Source organism: Saccopteryx bilineata, chromosome 8 (genome assembly GCF_036850765.1).
Source record: "Saccopteryx bilineata isolate mSacBil1 chromosome 8, mSacBil1_pri_phased_curated, whole genome shotgun sequence".
NCBI lineage: Eukaryota > Metazoa > Chordata > Mammalia > Chiroptera > Emballonuridae > Saccopteryx > Saccopteryx bilineata.
The window spans coordinates 87,355,117-87,373,743 of record NC_089497.1 but is presented as its reverse complement, the minus strand read 5'-3'; the positions used below and the strand labels follow the sequence as shown (position 1 = coordinate 87,373,743).

The 18,627-nt window shown below is 39.3% G+C and overlaps 1 protein-coding gene across 7 annotated transcripts in view; it reads right to left on the bottom strand.

Annotated features, from left to right (window-relative positions):
• Positions 1–18,627, bottom strand: part of MECOM (MDS1 and EVI1 complex locus) — a 701,730-nt gene that overhangs the window by 547,693 nt on the left and 135,410 nt on the right. The gene's annotated exons all lie outside the window — the stretch shown is intronic.

The window sequence follows — 18,627 nt, the reverse complement described above, 5'->3', positions numbered from 1 at the left end:
TGTTTAAGTTGTAATAAGAGAGAATGTGTATGTGTATACAAATAGTGGTCATGTTCCAATGAGAACACGTTTGGGCTTTGGAGGGAAACTAATCTAGGCCCAAACCCTGACTCCACCACTCTCTAACCTTGGGAAGTTATTTAACAACCATGAATCCATTTCCTCACTATCGTTGGTTGAATAGTGTCTCCTGCAGAAATATGTCCAAGTTCTAACTCCTGATACCTGTGAACATGAACTTATTTGGAAATAGGATCTTTGCAGCTATAATTAAAGATTGTAAAATGAGGTCAATCCAAATTTAGTGTAGGCCCTAAATCCAATGACTGTTGTCCTTAGGAGAAGGAAACTTGAGACCTAGAGACCCAGAGGGGAAGGCCCAGAGAGAACAATAGAGACAGAGATTGGAGTCCCGCAGCCCCAAGCCAAAGAACACCAAGGTTGCCTCCAGCCAGCAGAAGCTAGGAGATGGCATTGAACAGATTCTTCCTCAGAATCTGCGGAGGGAACCAGCCCCACAAACTCCTCAATTTTGGCCCCCAGAACTATGAGAGAATGTATTTGTTTTTGTTTGTTGTTTTGTTTTGTCTTTTATTGATTTTAGTGAGAGAAGGAAAGAGAGAGAGAGAGAGAGAGAGAGAGAGACAGGAACATCAAACTGTTCTTGCATGCATTCTGACCCGGGATTGAATGGGTAATTCTGTGCTTTGGGAGGATTCTCTAATCCAACTAAGCTATCCAGACAGGGAAAATTTCTATTGTTTTAAGCCACCAGGTTTGTAGAAATTAATATGGCAGTCCTAAGAAATTAATTCACTCATATTCAAGATTCACCTCAGGGCTGCTGTGAAGGCCCAATGAGATGATCAGAAGGCAACCAGCACAGTGCCCACTCATAAAAGCTGCCTTGTTTATTCCCTGTCTCCTCTGGGCATTGAGCATGTGCGTGGGGCGGGTGTCCTGGCAAGGATTTCAGCCGACTATTGATCCTCCCTACAGGTCAAAAGCTCCAGAAGGCTGCCTTTGGGGCCTCCCACCACATCGTCCTGCCAGGAGCACCAGGGCCTCTCTCTGATGACATGCCAGTGCCGGCCTGTTTGGTGCGGCCATTTCCCCATTTGCCTCACGGCCTGTCTCTGCCTCCCAGTAGAGCTCAGCCTTGCCTACTATGCTGCTGAGAGAGAAAACGGGCTCCACGGGGAGGGCAAGCAGAGTGGCAGGACACAGGGGTCTTATAGTCCCAGCTCACATCACTGCCTCTCCGAATGACTACTACAAAACATCGCACACATTCAGCATCTTTTTTTCTTTCGGCTTTTTTACTCTTCACCTCCTATTTTCTTTGAGAGGTAGATACCAGTGTATTAAAGGCTTTCCAACCTAATTCTATTATCTTGTTTTAAAGAAATAAAAATGTGTCACCCATTTTTAATGCCTTTAAATTTTTTATATCATCTAGAAAATGCATAATCTAATGTAAAGAAAAATAAGGAACCAGACCTATTCAAGTCCTAAGTCAACTACTAACTAATGATGTGTCTACACACCAAAGCAAGACACAAAACCAAAATACAAACAGAAAACAAATGGAAAAAACTTTTTAAATAATGTGAAGTTGATTTTCTGGCTTGAAAACATCATTTGAAGTCCTTCTTTTTAGAATTACACCTTTTTTCTATTTATACTTAATCAAGGAAGAATTTGCTTGTGAGCAGATACAGCCACATGGCTTAGTAGTGGTCTCTTCTCCTCCCATTCCTCTAAGCCCCCTATCCTCAAAGTGGAGGAAAGCAGCAGCTATATAAGTAAATGTATATCTACATATGCATATTATATATAATATATATTTCATATATAAACCCTTATTTATCAGGGTGTCACTAATCACTATGACAAAGCCAAAGCATTTTTAGTTCCCTGGATTATAAGCTTTAAAAATTCAGCTGATGTTAAAAGCTTAATTCTTTTCTTTGCAGAAAGGAATAAATTTTCCCTACCCTCTTGCTTATTTATCCTTTGAGTCAGGTAGACGGTTTAATAACTGGAGAGCCATATTATAGTTATACAAAAGAGAAGACAGAAAATTATTCCTTTTGCGTGCAGACATGTAGATGCAAGAGGAGACAAAGTCTATATTCCTGCTTACTGGAGTGCTCTCTCTAGCAAGAACATATGCAACCTTCAAACTCTGACCAAAAGGAAAGAATTATTTATTAAACACCATTTTATTCCATGCTCTATGGAATAAAGGTACTTAACATGTACAGCATTGGATCCTCACAATAACTTTAAGAGGTAGATGTTATTATTTCTATCTTACAAATGTGGTAACTGGGCCTTAGAAAGCTTAAATAATGTGGGTCAGCCATCACTGAGTGATAAACAAAACTGACTCCTGCCTGCTTATAGCATCCCCCCCCCCAACCTGGTAAAGTACTCTAGAAGAAAGGACACAGGAGCGACCAAGAAAACTGACTGTAGTTGGTCATATTCAGTGACCAAACAGCCTTAAGAGAGTTTCATTGTAAGTACAGGAAAAAAATCTCCCCATGCTTAAATCTGATTACAACACAATTTAAATCCACTGAAACTTATCCTAATATCAAAAGACAAGCTTTGCACACTCCCATTCTGAAAGCTGTGAAACCCTAGTCATGAAGCAGCAGGTGCAGGCTCCATTAAATTGTCCTGAAGAAAAACCACCCTCCCAGTGCCACAGCTTGCCCAGGGCTTTCCGGGTACCCTCTATTTGTTATCTGTTTGAGGCCTACCTGTGGTGGGGGGGAGGGAGGGGAGGCACAGACTAGATTACATGTCCTTTTTAAGGTCAGTAAAGCCTAGAAGTTTTCCAACATGATTTTCCTGAACTAAGGGTTCTCATGAAAATCAATCAATAGCTTCTGTCCTTGTACCTTGACCTTCCCAGGATTATGCATCCAACCAGTGGTTATTTGTGGAGGAAGCCCTTTTGGTTAAGCACCATCCTGAAGCAGATTCAAAACTTAAATAAGAAAGAGGTTTTGCTTTTTGAGAGCTTGCAATCTAACAGGCAAACTCATTAATCCTTTAGAAAGCAATTGCAATTTAATTCTCAGCCTTCTAACAATAAGTCTGTCAGGAGAGAAGAGAATTCTGTGTAGGCTGGTGAGTTTGGGGGAAATAGGACAGAGGAGATGGCTTGAGAAGGACCTTGACAGTTGAGGAAGTGGCTCTGGGTAGGGAGAGAGGTAGGATGGGGGAGGACAACTGGAGCATAAATTTAGTATTGTGAACCTGGAGGGCAGAGAAGGAAATATTGAACAAAACAAGTAAATACACAGAGTTGTTGCTACTGAGTCTTTTCCAGGCCAAGATGCCTTGTTTACATCCTGTACTTAACTCACCTCCTCCTTAACAACTCCTGAACAGAAAATCTCTGACATGGGACCGTTAAAATCTCGCTTAACATGTGCCTACTTTTCACAGCTGTTTACACAGAATAAACAACCTTTTGCTTCAAGATGAAATGTAATTTTCACCCATTTCAGTGAAGAAGTAAAACAGTAGCTGAAAGCTTATGAATGAAGACTTCCTAGGGGAAGAATGGAACTGGTCAGCCTCAAGACAAGAGCTTCAAAATGGGTCCTGGTATATTTCCAGGTTGGACTTAGGAGAGTGTCATTTACTTAAGAAATGTACAACTCAGTAAGCAATAACTGAGCAAAACTCTTGGAAGCTTGCTACTTAAACCAGAGATCTGTGGATACAATTATACATACGATTCGCCACAGCTCACAAAATTTTATGACTACATAGACTTGAACCAAAACAAGGGGGTAATTCTGTGAAAATGAAAGTTTCCACCAGATTCTTGGCATGGAAAATCAATGTAGTTCTCTAAATGAGGGATAGCTTTCTTTTTCTTTCTTAATTATGTCTCTGATGGGGTGGAAGGCCACTGTCAGTCATGGAACCGGCTGAGGATTGGTTACGCCCTAATCGCACACTGGGAAGATTGGTGGTCCTGTGTGCCTTGGCTCCCTACCCAGCGTCTGTCTCATCATGCTCCAGCCTGCCCTCTGGTCTTGACACATCTAGCAGTCCAGCATAAGTCCTCCCTAAAAGTTTGATAGTAGTAGCCAAGGAGAAAAAAAAAATAGAAGAGGAAATTAACCATTTATACTTTTATGGGGGGGGGGGGGATTTCACTTTGAAATGCCAAAAATATCTGTCAACTCCTCAAAATTATAAACTGCTTGTCATTTTCCTTGGTTTGTGCAGTGTCCACCACAGTGGCTAAGACACAGGCTCCCAGAGTTTGTGAACAACTGCAAGTCTTTACTATGGACATTGTGTTCAAATGATTTCTTTTTCTCTTAAATATGACTGAATTAATCATCAAATATTGTATTTAAGTACTGGAGGTTGGTACAGCCACCTTGTAAAACAGTTTGGCAGTTTTTCAAAAAGTTAAATTTAGAGTCACTATATGACCCAACAATTCCACTCCTAGGAATATAGCCAAGACTACTGAAACCATACACCCACAAAAAACTCATTCACAAATGTTCATAGCAGCATTATTTATAATAGCCCCCAAATGGAAATACCCCAAATGTGCATCAACTGATGAATGGATTAACAAAATGTATACACAAGCAATGGAAAATGATTCAACCATAAAAAGAAATAACATCCTGATACATGTCACAATATGGATGAATTTTGAAATCATTATGTTAAGTAAAAAAAAAAAAAAAAAATGCTAGATCTACATACTATGACTCCACATACTGTACGGCTTAACGACCACATGATATATGATTTCATTTATCTGAAATGTCCTGAATAGGCAAATCCATAAAAACAAAAAGTAGCTTAGTTGTTGCCAGGGGCTGGGTGGAGAAGAATGGGAAGTGACTAATGGGTATGGGTTTCTTTTTATGAGATGAAAATGTTCTGGAGTCCAATAGTGGTGATGGTGGCACAACTCTGTGAATATACAGCAGACTACTACATTGAATAATTTTAAAGGGTGATTTTTATGATATGTCAATTATATCTCAATAAAAAAATATTTCAGAAACCTCATGATGAAGAAACTATAGTTAGAACTATTTTTGAGTTCTTCAGGTGTGATGGAAACTATTAATATCCCATGTATTCTTTTTTCTTTTTGTCAATAAATGTTAGAAAAACTAACCCAAATTCTCCATATGCTTACAAAAGAAACCTGAAAGTTCTTTAAACATTTGTTATAGGAGTGACTTCACGGAAATGGCGCCGTGAGAAGCGCGACCGACAGCTCTCCCCTAAATCACAACAAATTTATCAACTAGAAACAGAAAAATTTATCCTCGGAGCATTCCGGAGTTCCACACAAACTGAAAGCAAAAGGACTGTTATCACTTGAATCTGAGAGACGAGGGTGTGGAGGAAGCTACCGCAGCGACGCTCATTGAAGCCACCAGGGAGTGCGCCTGCGGTGAGTCAGCCCATATACTTGGGAACCACAAGCCGCTGCGAGCGGCCGACCGCGAGCCGCCGCGAGCCCCCGCGAACCGCCACCGCGAGCTGCCGCGAGCCCCCGCGAACCGCCACCGCGAGCGGCCGCTACGATCCGCCGCGCGCGCGCACGCCCGGTCCGATTGAGCACCGCTGACGTTCCCAGCGGCCCGCACACTGCGAGTGGGGGTCGCCGGCCACCGGTGCCCGGAGCGCCCCATTCGCGCGCGTGCCTTGGGCATTCCACGCGCCCAGGGCGCCCTACTGGCCCGCACACCCAGGGGGCTCCATTATCCTGCGCCTGGTGCGATTCAGCTGCCAGCGGCGGGGCGGGAGAGGCTTGGGAGATTCTCTCCGTGGGCGGGGCACCTCACCCAGCCATTCAAGCTAACAATCAAGCGTTGGGGGAGGGGTGCGCGCAGGCAGCCTAAAATACCTTCGGAAACACAGCTGCGACCCAATCACTGAAATTAGCTTAACCCATAAAATCTGCGCACCGTCGGTTCTAATTGATAAGATCTCTCTCAGTTCAGCGATCCAAGACAAGAGGCGTGATAGTTTTTAGTGCCTCTCGCTAAAGGGGCGGGGGCAACTTCTGATTGATAGAGCCTCCATATTCAGGGATAAACGCTAACAAGAAGGACTTGGCAGATAATAAGGTCTATACTACACTAGTCGTAAGCAGAGACTAGTGCCTCTTCTTCCCTGCAAAAACAGGCTACAAAGTGTGGAAAGCCTGGGTTGAGAGGTCCAACTAAATGATAGGCGCTGAACAGTCACCTTGACAACAATTGACTCCCACCCCCGCCTGATTACACTGGAGGCCCTGACTGTCAGAGCCTTTCCCAAAGCCTTGCACTGAGTGGGGATAGAGTGGGGATTTCCCAGCTCTTTGAGCCTCTTACTGCCCAGGCAGAAGCAGTTGCAGCCTTATAGCTGGATCACCAGGCTGCTAATTCAGGAAGGGGGGACTAGGAGAGAGAATCCAGGAAAGCAAACTCTCTCATCGTTGGACCCTGCAAACGCCAACAAGCCTTTACTTCCAGCAAGACTAAAGCCAATTATATGACATTGCCATAGAATCCCATCAACTGCAAATCCCTACCTAAGAGTGACACAGGGGCAGAGCCTGGGGTACAGAGTCACCGACTAGGAAGAGGGAGAGAAAAAAAAAGGAAGAAGTTAACCTCTCAAAATCAAGAAAAATCCACAGACTTTACAACTTGATCCATTAATTTTTTGTTGTTGTTGTTGTTGTTGTTGTTTGTTTCTTCTATCTTTTTGCCTTTATTTCCTCCACCTCGGTCCTTCTATTCTCTGCCCATCTTATGCTTCCCCTTTCTTGAACTACACTACCCATGAGTGTTGCATTTTATTTTTCTTCTTCATCCTCACCCTCCTTTAAGGTTATACTCCAAAACACTTAAGTCTCACTCTCTCCTCTTTTGTTTTTTTTTTTGTCTTGCTTTATTTTGTTTTTTTCTCCTCCTATTTTATTTCTTCCTCCGTTTTTCTCTTTTTCTTATTTTCTCCTTTCTATTCGTTTTTTCTTTTCTCATTTTACTTTCCTCCCATAAAATCCTCAATCACGAACAAATTAGTTAATTTGGGACTCAAGGCTTTTTTTTTGGCTTTATTTCTCTTTTTTGCTTTTGTTTTTATTTTTTTTTCTTGTTTGTTTATTTTTGTGGCATTTTGGGTCCTCCCAACCCAAGGTGTCCATTGTATTTAATCTTCGCTCCACTTAATACAACAGATTTTTACTTATTAATTTTATTTTTTCTTCTTTATTATTCTTTTTTGGTCTTTTTTTCTGATTCCCTCTTATCCCTCTCATTATATCTCTTAGTTGACCATCACTTACAAGCAAATCATCTTATGCTTGTCTAAGATTTTCTTCTTTTTTTTTTTTTTTTTTTTGCATTTAGTAGGTCCCTACTCCCTTTTTTTGCCCCTTGAACTCTTCACCCCAAATCAGGCCCTCCATTATAGGCACGATATTTCCCTGAGGAGGGGAGAGGAGGGAAAGAGAAGAGAGAAAAAAGGGGGAAATAATAAATTATTACTGTTTTTTTTTTTGTGGGGTGTTTTACCCTTTTTTTTTTTTTTTTCTTTTTACTCTTTATTAACTCTAATTAGTGCTATCAATAAGACCACCCTCAGATGCCAATAAGAAAGAGGAAATCGAATATTATGGATACAAAAGAAAGAGAGGTAACACAAATAGATGTGGAAAAATCTATGGAGAAAAGACTTAACATATTGGAAGCCTTGGAGCTAAATGACAGAGAATTTAAAATAGAAATCTTAAAAATACTCAGAGATATACAAGAAAACACAGAAAGGCAATATAGGGAGATCAGAAAACAGCTCAATGAACACAAAGAATATATTACCAAGGAAATTGAAACTATAAAAACAAATCAAACAGAAATGAAAAACTCAATTCACGAGCTGAAAAACGAGGTAACAAGCTTAGCTAACAGAACAGCCCAGATTGAAGATAGGATTAGTGAAATAGAAGACAAACAACTTGAGGCACAACAGAGAGAAGAAGAAAGAGACTCAAAAATAATAAAAAATGAGAAAGCCCTACAGGAATTGTCTGACTCCATCAGAAAGAATAACATAAGAATAATAGGTATATCAGAGGGAGAAGAGAAAGAAAATGGAATGGAGAATATACTCAAACAAATAATAGACGAGAACTTCCCAAGCCTGTGGAAGGAACTAAAGCCTCAAATTCAAGAAGCAAACAGAACACCAAGTTTTCTTAACCCCAACAAACCCACTCCAAGGCACATCATAATAAAGATGACACAAACCAATGACAAAGAAAAAATTCTCAAGGCAGCCAGGGAAAAGAAGAGTACAACATATAAAGGAAGGCCTATTAGATTATCATCAGATTTCTCAGCAGAAACTCTACAAGCTAGAAGAGAGTGGACCCCAATATTTAAAGCCCTGAAAGAGAGGAACTTTCAGCCAAGAATACTATACCCATCAAAGCTATCCTTCAAGTATGAAGGAGATATAAAAACATTCACAAATACAGAAAAGATGAGAGAATTTATCAACAGAAAGCCCCCACTCCAGGAAATACTAAGGGGGGTTTTCCAACCAGATTCAAAGAACAAAAGAAAACAACACCACAAGTAACAGCTCCACCAAGAACACAATAAAACCAAACTTAAACTGTGACAACAAAGGAAAAAAAGGGGGGAGAGGATGGAGATTAACAGTAGCAAAGGATGATGAAGTGCAGAAATACTTATAAGATAGGGTACTACAATGAATATGGTAGGTACCCTTTTCATTACTTAATGGTAACCACCCTTAAAAAAACCACCACAAAAACACTTGACTTAAAAAAGGTAGCAACAGAGGAAAGAAGTATGGAACACAAACAAACAAAAACAAATGATAGAAAAACAAAAGAGAAGAATCAAACTAGATACAAAACTAACAGAAAGCAATTTATAAAATGCCAGTAGGGAACCCACAAGTGTCAATAATTACACTAAATGTAAATGGATTAAACTTACCAATAAAAAGACACAGAGTAGCAGAATGGATTAAAAAAGAAAATCCAACTATATGCTGCCTACAAGAAACACATCTAAGCAACAAGGATAAAAACAAATTCAAAGTGAAAGGCTGGAAAACAATACTCCAAGCAAACAACACCCAAAAAAAAGCAGGCGTAGCAATACTCATATCTAATAATGCTGACTACAAGACAGAAAAAGTACTCAGAGACAAAAATGGTCATTTCATAATGATTAAGGGGAAGTTGAATCAAGAAGACATAACAATCCTTAATATATATGCACCAAACCAAGGAGCACCAAAATATATAAGACAGATACTTATTGACCTTAAAACAAAAACTAACAAAAATACAATCATACTTGGAGACCTCAATACACCGCTGACGGCTCTAGATCGGTCATCCAAACAGAGAATCAATAAAGATATAGTGGCCTTAAACGAAATACTAGAACACCTGGATATGATAGACATCTACAGGACACTTCATCCCAAAGCGACAGAGTATACATTTTTCTCTAGTGTACATGGAACATTCTCAAGAATTGACCATATGTTGGGCCACAAAGACAATATCAGCAAATTTAGAAAAATTGAAATTGTACCAAGCATATTTTCTGATCATAAAGCCTTGAAACTAGAATTCAACTGCAAAAAAGAGGGGGAAAAACCCACAAAAATGTGGAAACTAAACAACATACTTCTAAAAAATGAATGGGTCAAAGAAGAAATAAGTGCAGAAATCAAAAGATTTATACAGACAAATGAAAATGAAAATACGACATATCAGAATCTCTGGGATGCAGCAAAAGCAGTAATAAGAGGAAAGTTCATATCACTTCAGGCCTATATGAACAAACAAGAGAGAGCCGAAGTAAACCACTTAACTTCACACCTTAAGGAACTAGAAAAAGAAGAACAAAGACAACCCAAAACCAGCCGAAGAAAGGAGATAATAAAAATCAGAGCAGAAATAAATGAAATAGAGAACAGAAAAACTATAGAAAAAATCAATAAAACAAGGAGCTGGTTCTTTGAAAAGATCAACAAAATTGACAAACCCTTGGCAAGACTCACCAAGGAAAAAAGACACAGGACTCAAATAAATAAAATCCAAAATGAAAGAGGAGAGATCACCACAGACATCATAGAAATACAAAGAATTATTGTAGAATACTATGAAAAATTATATGCCACCAAATACAACAATCTAGAAGAAATGGATAAATTCCTAGAACAATACAACCTTCCTAGACTGAGTCATGAAGAAGCAGAAAGCCTAAACAGACCAATCAGCAGGGAGGAAATAGAAAAAACTATTAAAAATCTCCCCAAAAATAAAAGTCCAGGCCCAGACGGTTATACTAGTGAATTCTATCAAACATTCAAAGAAGACTTGGTTCCTATTCTACTCAAAGTCTTCCAAAAAATTGAAGAAGAAGCAATACTTCCAAACACATTTTATGAGGCCAACATAACCCTCATACCAAAACCTGGCAAGGATGGCACAAAGAAAGAAAACTACAGACCAATATCTCTAATGAATACAGATGCTAAAATACTAAACAAAATACTGGCAAACCGAATACAACAACATATTAAAAAAATAATACATCATGATCAAGTGGGATTCATCCCAGAATCTCAAGGATGGTTCAACATACGCAAAACGGTTAACGTAATACACCATATCAACAAAACAAAGAACAAAAACCACATGATCTTATCAATAGATGCAGAAAAGGCTTTTGATAAAATACAACACAATTTTATGTTTAAGACTCTCAACAAAATGGGTATAGAAGGAAAATATCTCAACATGATAAAGGCCATATATGATAAACCATCAGCCAACATCCTATTAAACGCCATAAAACTGAGGACTTTCTACCTTAAATCAGGAACAAGACAGGGTTGTCCACTCTCTCCACTCTTATTCAACGTGGTGCTAGAAGTTCTGGCCAGAGCAATCAGACAAGACAAAGAAATAAAAGGCATCCATATCGGAAAAGAAGAAGTAAAGCTATCACTTTTTGCTGATGATATGATCCTATACATCGAAAACCCGAAGGACTCCACAAAAAGATTATTAGAAACAATAAACCAATACAGTAAGGTCGCAGGATACAAAATTAACATACAAAAGTCCATAGCCTTTCTATATGCCAACAATGAAACATTAGAAAACGAACTCAAAAAAATAATCCCCTTCACGATTGCAACAAAAAAAATAAAATACCTAGGAATAAACATAACAAAGAACGTAAAGGACCTATATAATGAAAATTACAAAGCATTGTTAAGGGAAATCGAAAAAGATACAATGAGATGGAAAAATATTTCTTGTTCTTGGATAGGAAGAATAAATATAATCAAAATGGCCATATTACCCAAAGCAATATACAAATTTAATGCAATTCCCATCAAAATCCCTATGAGATTTTTTAAAGAAATGGAACAAAAAATCTTCAGATTTATATGGAACTATAAAAAACCCCGAATAGCCAAAACAATCCTAAGGAAAAAGAATGAAGCTGGGGGCATTACAATACCTGACTTTAAACTATATTATAGGGCCACGATAATCAAAACAGCATGGTATTGGCAAAAAAATAGACACTCAGACCAATGGAACAGAATAGAAAGCCCAGAAATAAAACCACATATATACGGTCAAATAATCTTTGATAAAGGGGCCAACAACACACAATGGAGAAAAGCAAGCCTCTTCAACAAATGGTGTTGGGAAAACTGGAAAGCCACATGCAAAAGAATGAAACTCGACTACAGCCTGTCCCCGTGTACTAAAATTAATTCAAAATGGATCAAAGACCTAAATATAAGACCTGAAACAATAAAGTACATAGAAGAAGACATAGGTACTAAAATCATGGACCTGGGTTTTAAAGAACATTTTATGAACTTGACTCCAATGGCAAGAGAAGTGAAGGCAAAGATAAATGAATGGGACTACATCAGAATTAAAAGTTTTTGCTCAGCAAGAGAAACTGATATCAAAATAAACAGACAGCCAACTATATGGGAAATGATATTTTCAAACGACAGCTCAGATAAGGGCCTAATATCCAAAATTTACAAAGAACTCATAAAACTCAACAACAAACAAACAATCCAATAAAAAAATGGGAAGAGGACATGAACAGACACTTCTCCCAGGAAGAGATACAAATGGCCAACAGATATATGAAAAGATGCTCAGCTTCATTAGTTATTAGAGAAATGCAAATCAAAACTACAATGAGATACCACCTCACTCCTGTTAGATTAGCTATTATCAACAAGACGGGTAATAGCAAATGTTGGAGAGGCTGTGGAGAAAAAGGAACCCTCATTCACTGTTGGTGGGACTGTAAAGTAGTACAACCATTATGGAGGAAAGTATGGTGGTTCCTCAAAAAACTGCAAATAGAACTACCTTATGACCCAGCAATCCCTCTACTGGGTATATACCCCAAAACCTCAGAAACATTGATACGTGAAGACACATGTAGCCCCATGTTCATTGCAGCACTGTTCACAGTGGCCAAGACATGGAAACAACCAAAAAGCCCTTCAATAGAAGACTGGATAAAGAAGATGTGGCACATATACACTATGGAATACTACTCAGCCATAAGAAATGATGACATCAGATCATTTACAGCAAAATGGTGGGATCTTGATAACATTATAAGGAGTGAAATAAGCAAATCAGAAAAAAACAAGAACTACATGATTCCATACATTGGTGGAACATAAAAATGAGACTAAGAGACATGGACAAGAGTGTGGTGGTTTCCAAGGGTGGGGGGGGAGGGAGGACATGGGAGGGAGGGAGGGAGAGAGTTAGGGGGAGGGGGAGGGGCACAGAGAACTAGATAGAGGGTGACGGAGGACAATCTGACTTTGGGCGAGGGGTTTGCAACATAATTTGATGACAAAATAACCTAGACATGTTTTCTTTGAATATATGTACCCTGATTTATTAATGTCATCCCATTACCATTAATAAAAATTTATTTAAAAAAAAAAACAAACACTTGTTATAGAATGTTATTAATCACATAAAAATTGCAATAATAATAATGACTAATATTTATTGAATGCTTAATATGTTCTAGTCATACTCTAAGTATTTTACATATATTAACTCTTAAAAGAGTTAAAAAAAAAAAACCTCTATGAGTACAATTCTTCTCTCCATTTTCTACAGAGAGCTTATCCAAGGTCATGTGGCTAGTTAATGATAAAATCCAAGCCAGAATCCAAGCTCAGGCAGCCTGGTCCTGAGCTTGCATCATAACTACGACTCAATGCCACCATTAATGAAAATAGGAAAAGATTTAGTGTAGTAGAAAGAATGCTAGATAAATCACTGCAGGCCCTAATCTGGAGATTTGGTCTAAGTTTTGTTATAGGCAAACTCTGCAAGCCTGGGGTACCTTGGCCTGAGTGTCCTGATCTAAAAAATCAGGGTATGGGGTAACCCCATCTCTAAGGCCCCAACCACTCCCCCAATAAGTTTGCCATGACTCTGTAACTAAACTGGCAAACCAAGAAATAGATGCAGATATCTTGTCATGTGGTATATTGTGAGTATCAGGAACTTTGGCCTAGTAATATTTTTTAGAAAACAAAGAGGAATTTTAGAATTAAGTGGCTGAAAAAGCTTCAGGGGCTAAAGGACTAGGTTGGTCACCAGGCACTTTTTTAAAATGTTAAAATAAGGGAAATCTTGTTCATTCTCCATTATAATCAAGACATGATTCATTATATATTTTTCTTCTAAAATTCAATGCCATAATATCTCATTTAATCCTCAACAAATAAATATTGAAAGCCAGGCATTTTGAGGCCCGAAGGCTACAATAAATAATAAGGGAGGGAAAGGTTTCAGCTCATTTTGAAGGGGAGGGGTCAGATGACAATAGCAAGTCAATCAATCAATAAACAAGATAATTTCAGTCAGTAATAAGAGCTAAAAAGGCAAACAAAGTAGGCTGATGTGATGGTAATTGGTTGCTTTACTATCTAAAAAACCCTAAGCTACTGTAGAGCAGAGATTTTGATCTATTTTGTTCACATTATCTCAAGTGCTTAAAGAAGCACTCAATAAATTCTGAATGAAAGAAAGAAAGAAAGAAAGAAAGAATGAATGAATGAATGAATGAATGAGTAAATGGTTCTCTCCACATTGTAGCAGAGACTGTTAGCTTATCACTAAGGTAGTTTCTACTTTTTCCTGGGATCATAGCTAGACTATAAGTATTAGGGCTGCCAAAAGAAAATACCTCAGATTGAGTGGTTTAACAAGGGAAATTAATTTTCTCAATGTTCAGGAAGCTGAAAGTCCAAGATTAAGGTACAGTACCTGCAGATTTAATCTCTCCTTGGCTCACAGATGACACCTTTCTACCATGTCTTTACATGACCTTCCTCTGTGCGTGCCATCCCTGGTGTCTCTAATCTCCTCTTCTTATAAAGACACAGATTGGATCAGGTTCCACCCTCAGCCCGACTTTAACCTAATTACATCTTTAAAGGGCCTCTCTCCAAATACAATCACATTCTGAGGTACTGGGGGATAGGCCTTCAACATGTGAATTTGGGAAGACACAATTCAGTCCATAACACTCCATTCCCAGCCTCCCTTGCAGTCAGGTAGGTGCCAGTTACATGGCTATAGTCAGTGCCATCTGAGAGGAAGGAGGATGTGCTACTTCCTGGCCTAATCCTTCAAAACCAGCACACATGATCTTTTCATGCTGTTTCCCCATCAGATAACAGGAATTGATCCCTGAGATAATGTTGGAAGCTATAAAGTAAAATTGATAAAGCCTCCAGTAGTGTGGACCCCTGAAAATGGTAGAGCAGTGCCCTACCTCTGCACCACTGACAGAGACATACATTGGACTACCTTTAGAAAGAAAAATAAACACATGTTGAGATTGTTTTTATTATAGCAGTTAGCCTATCTTAACCAATATAACCTCCATATGCCTTCAAATCTTTTTAGTCTTCCCTAATAACCTCTGTTATTCAAGCTAAAGAAACTTATTTTAAAATTTCCTCTCAGAACTATTACTTCAACCATGTATATTCTTCTCTCCCTAATTTCTTTACTTTGTCCTAAAATATAGAGTCCAAAACTGGGCAGAAGCATCTTAAAGAGAGTTTTCTCTGTAACACATAGTCATATCCCAGTCCGAGATCTTTCATTTACTATTTATCATGAGATAATACAAAGAGATATCAAAACTGGAGACTCGCAACACTCTTAAACCCATGGCTTCAACCTCACAAAAATTTGCTTTTATGGGCCAACTCAGAATTGCCAACTGCTGCTGTGGTTCATATGCTAAAAATAACAGGGCACCCAGGAGTAGCTGGCCAGGCCAGATCTGGACCCAGTGCTCCCTGGACCAGGAACAACAAGCAAGGTGAAGAAGGTGGGGGGGGGGGCATTCTTCACTGCAGTAATCCCAAGAGCAATAGGGAATCCAAAAATAAACATTGGTTGCCTCCAGTGCCCTTGAACAAGTATGCAAAGTCACTGAATAACAGAGCCAGCTAATCTAGATGCCAATCTAAACTTCTCCCTCTGAGCAGCTAATGCAGGTGGCCAGAACTTTAACTTCTAAATAAGTTTACCAGAAGAGCTATGACAATTTTATATCATTTATATAGATAACAGATACATCTGACCAAGTCTAAGACGGCCAGAGAAATAACTCAGAGCATGGGTGATGAAATGCAAGCAGCAGCCTGCCTTGTCTTCCTTCCTTCCTTCAACATCATTGTCCATGCCTAATCAGTGCCAGGCACTCTGCTAGAACTAGAAAGAAATACACTAGTAACATCCAGTCCTTTCCCTCAAGGATTTCACAGTCTTGAATTGAGGGGAGGACACAAGAAGGAAAGCAAAAATAAAAATGTGATAATTGTCGTATTGGCATTACGGCAAGGTATTCTGAGAAAGAAGTTCGGGGGGGGCGGGGGGGAATCAAGTCTTGGAATCATCAGAGGAAGTCCTGGACCTCCTCAGTGTCCCTCCTGACCTGGTCTCCTGTCTATGTGCCCAGTCTTGACTGCAGAACACAGCCCGCTGCCGTGCATTATACCCCGGTGGGCCTGATAGGAGGAAAATCAGGGCTGCCAGATGACAATGACATAAACCCGAAACTAGTGACTTATGTTGGCTTCTGGTTCAGTTTCACTCCTAAGAAAGTGTCTCCCAAGTTTCTGAGGCACTACTTGTCTCTGGTTACCTCCAGCTTTCCCTAAGTAAATATACTCCTAAGACTCACACTAATGTGTAGAAATGCAAACCCCTTCATATGGCACCACTTCGTGGATAGCTGACCCGGCATGAGCATACTTCCACACCTACTGGATCACAGTCTCTGAAAACAATTCATTATTTATCTTCTCCCAGCTACACAGCATCTTCATCCTGGCTGACTGGCATTTTAAATTCAGTGGTGCTTGAATGACCTCTGAAAAAGGTGGCATTTGCTTGTTTATTTGTTTAATGAAAATAAGAAATTTGGTCATGAACATCAGTGTCCTAAACCATATATATATATTTTTTTCTTTTTAAAAATATTTTAACCAGACTTACTTAAAGCAAGTATCTTTGATTACTGAAAAAATAAGGATTACAGGTGTAATTTTTTTATGCTTAGTGAAATGACAAATTCTTCAAACTCCCTTCAGAAGAGTGATCAATTCTCAGACTGAGAATGCCAGGTTCATGAATGTCTTTGCTCCTTGTCACCATTTTCACATGGTCAATTAAGCTACTAGTACTTTTTCCTATGACAAAGCCACGTACCTAGTGGGAACTGTATTGAAGCCAACACATTAATTTCATGTTATTCAGCAGAATGACTTTATTTCTTCCCACAGCTGACTTGGGAATCACAAACAGTGAATGGTGCCGCCACCATTTGGTGGTGTTTTGAATAAGACCCTACCTACACAAGTCTACTAGACTTGGGCTGGGACAGATTCTTGAATGACTGTTGGAAGTGAACTAGAGGTGAACTAAAATTCTTGTAATAAAACAGTTCAAACAGACCTTCAGAATCTCTTGAGTCATGGGATAACTAAAAAGATTAGTGTCACAAAAGGGGCAATTGTAGTCAGACTCTAAGGTGACATTCTGTTGTTCATGACCTGAATAATCCCCTTCCATTGTTTGAGTGTGGACTGGACTCACTGCCTCATTTCAAGGGGTCTAAGAATTGACAGTGTGTAAGCCAGAGACAAGGCCAGGACAGGGAGCATGTGCCAGCTCCAGCACTCCTTCTGGGGAAGCTGGCAGCCATGACGTGAGCAGCCTGTGGAAACAACCACATGGCAAGGACCTGAGGGCCCCTGCCAGCAGCCTCCCATGATTAGTTTAGTAAGCAGGTACCCCCAGCCTTCCGATGACTGCAGCCATGGGCAACTTCTGGACTGCAACCTCATAAGAGACCTTGACCCAGACCCATCCTGCAACATCCCACAGAAACAAGAAGACATAACAAACTGTTGTTTTAAGCTGCTAAATTTTGTGAAATTACATTACTCGGCAATAATTAATATAGGAGCTGGAAGGTATCCACCCCAGGACAGGGTGTAAGGGATGCCAAGAATGTGCCACACCTGTGCAATGACCTTCCCCATTGTCTCTCTCAGGCCTGAAATGCTTGAAGTCCTATCTCAGATATGTATGCAGTTACTCATGCATTGAGTGCCTTCTGAGTGCAGTCAGGACACCAAGCATTAGAGAGAGCAAGGCAATTTTTCCCTTCTGAAAACCTCATTTTCCTTCTCCTTAAGAACCAACTAGTTTCCCTGTCAAAAACTGCTTTCAAGGCTACTACAAGTTAAGTCCAATAATTGAACCCCAACCCCAGCTAGGAGTCAGAGTTCTCCTATTATGAAAGAAAAACGGGGGCTGAAGTGGAACCTCCTGGAATGTAGTCACCCTCCCTGCAGTTCCCCCTAAATTTAAAAAGAAGAATTCCACTATGCCCTCTTAAAATTAAATGCTATCACAAAGCAGACATTGGAGCATAAAATACCTTTTTATTTCACCAATTTGAATTCCAGAGCTTTGCCTTAAAGGCCCAAGCAACCTGAAGCTTTTCAACCAAACAAGGTACCAGATGATTGGAGGCAGATGATATTTCATCTTACATGCACAACAGATTATTTATTGTCCTTTATATCAGGGATTCTCACAGGGTTAGCAGTAAGTAGTGCCTATTATTATATTAATGATAAACTATTTGCATGTCATTAACAAGTTTCACCCAGGCAGGGTTTATCTCTCCATTTATTTTGTTTGTTTAACAGCCAACAGGTTCCTTACTCACTGGAGTAAAAGGCAAGTAACTCAGATGTTTTCTTCAATCCAGTCAGTTGAAACAAATGCTAATATATAAATTATTTCCCACCGTTATTACTGTCATGCAGATTCTTGGACAATATACTATTTCTGACATAAAAATATTAAGTAGGAAAGATTTAAATTAGTCAAATGTAAAAACAAAGAGACATATACTTAAGGCTTGGCTTGGCTATTATAAAATGAAGCCATAAACT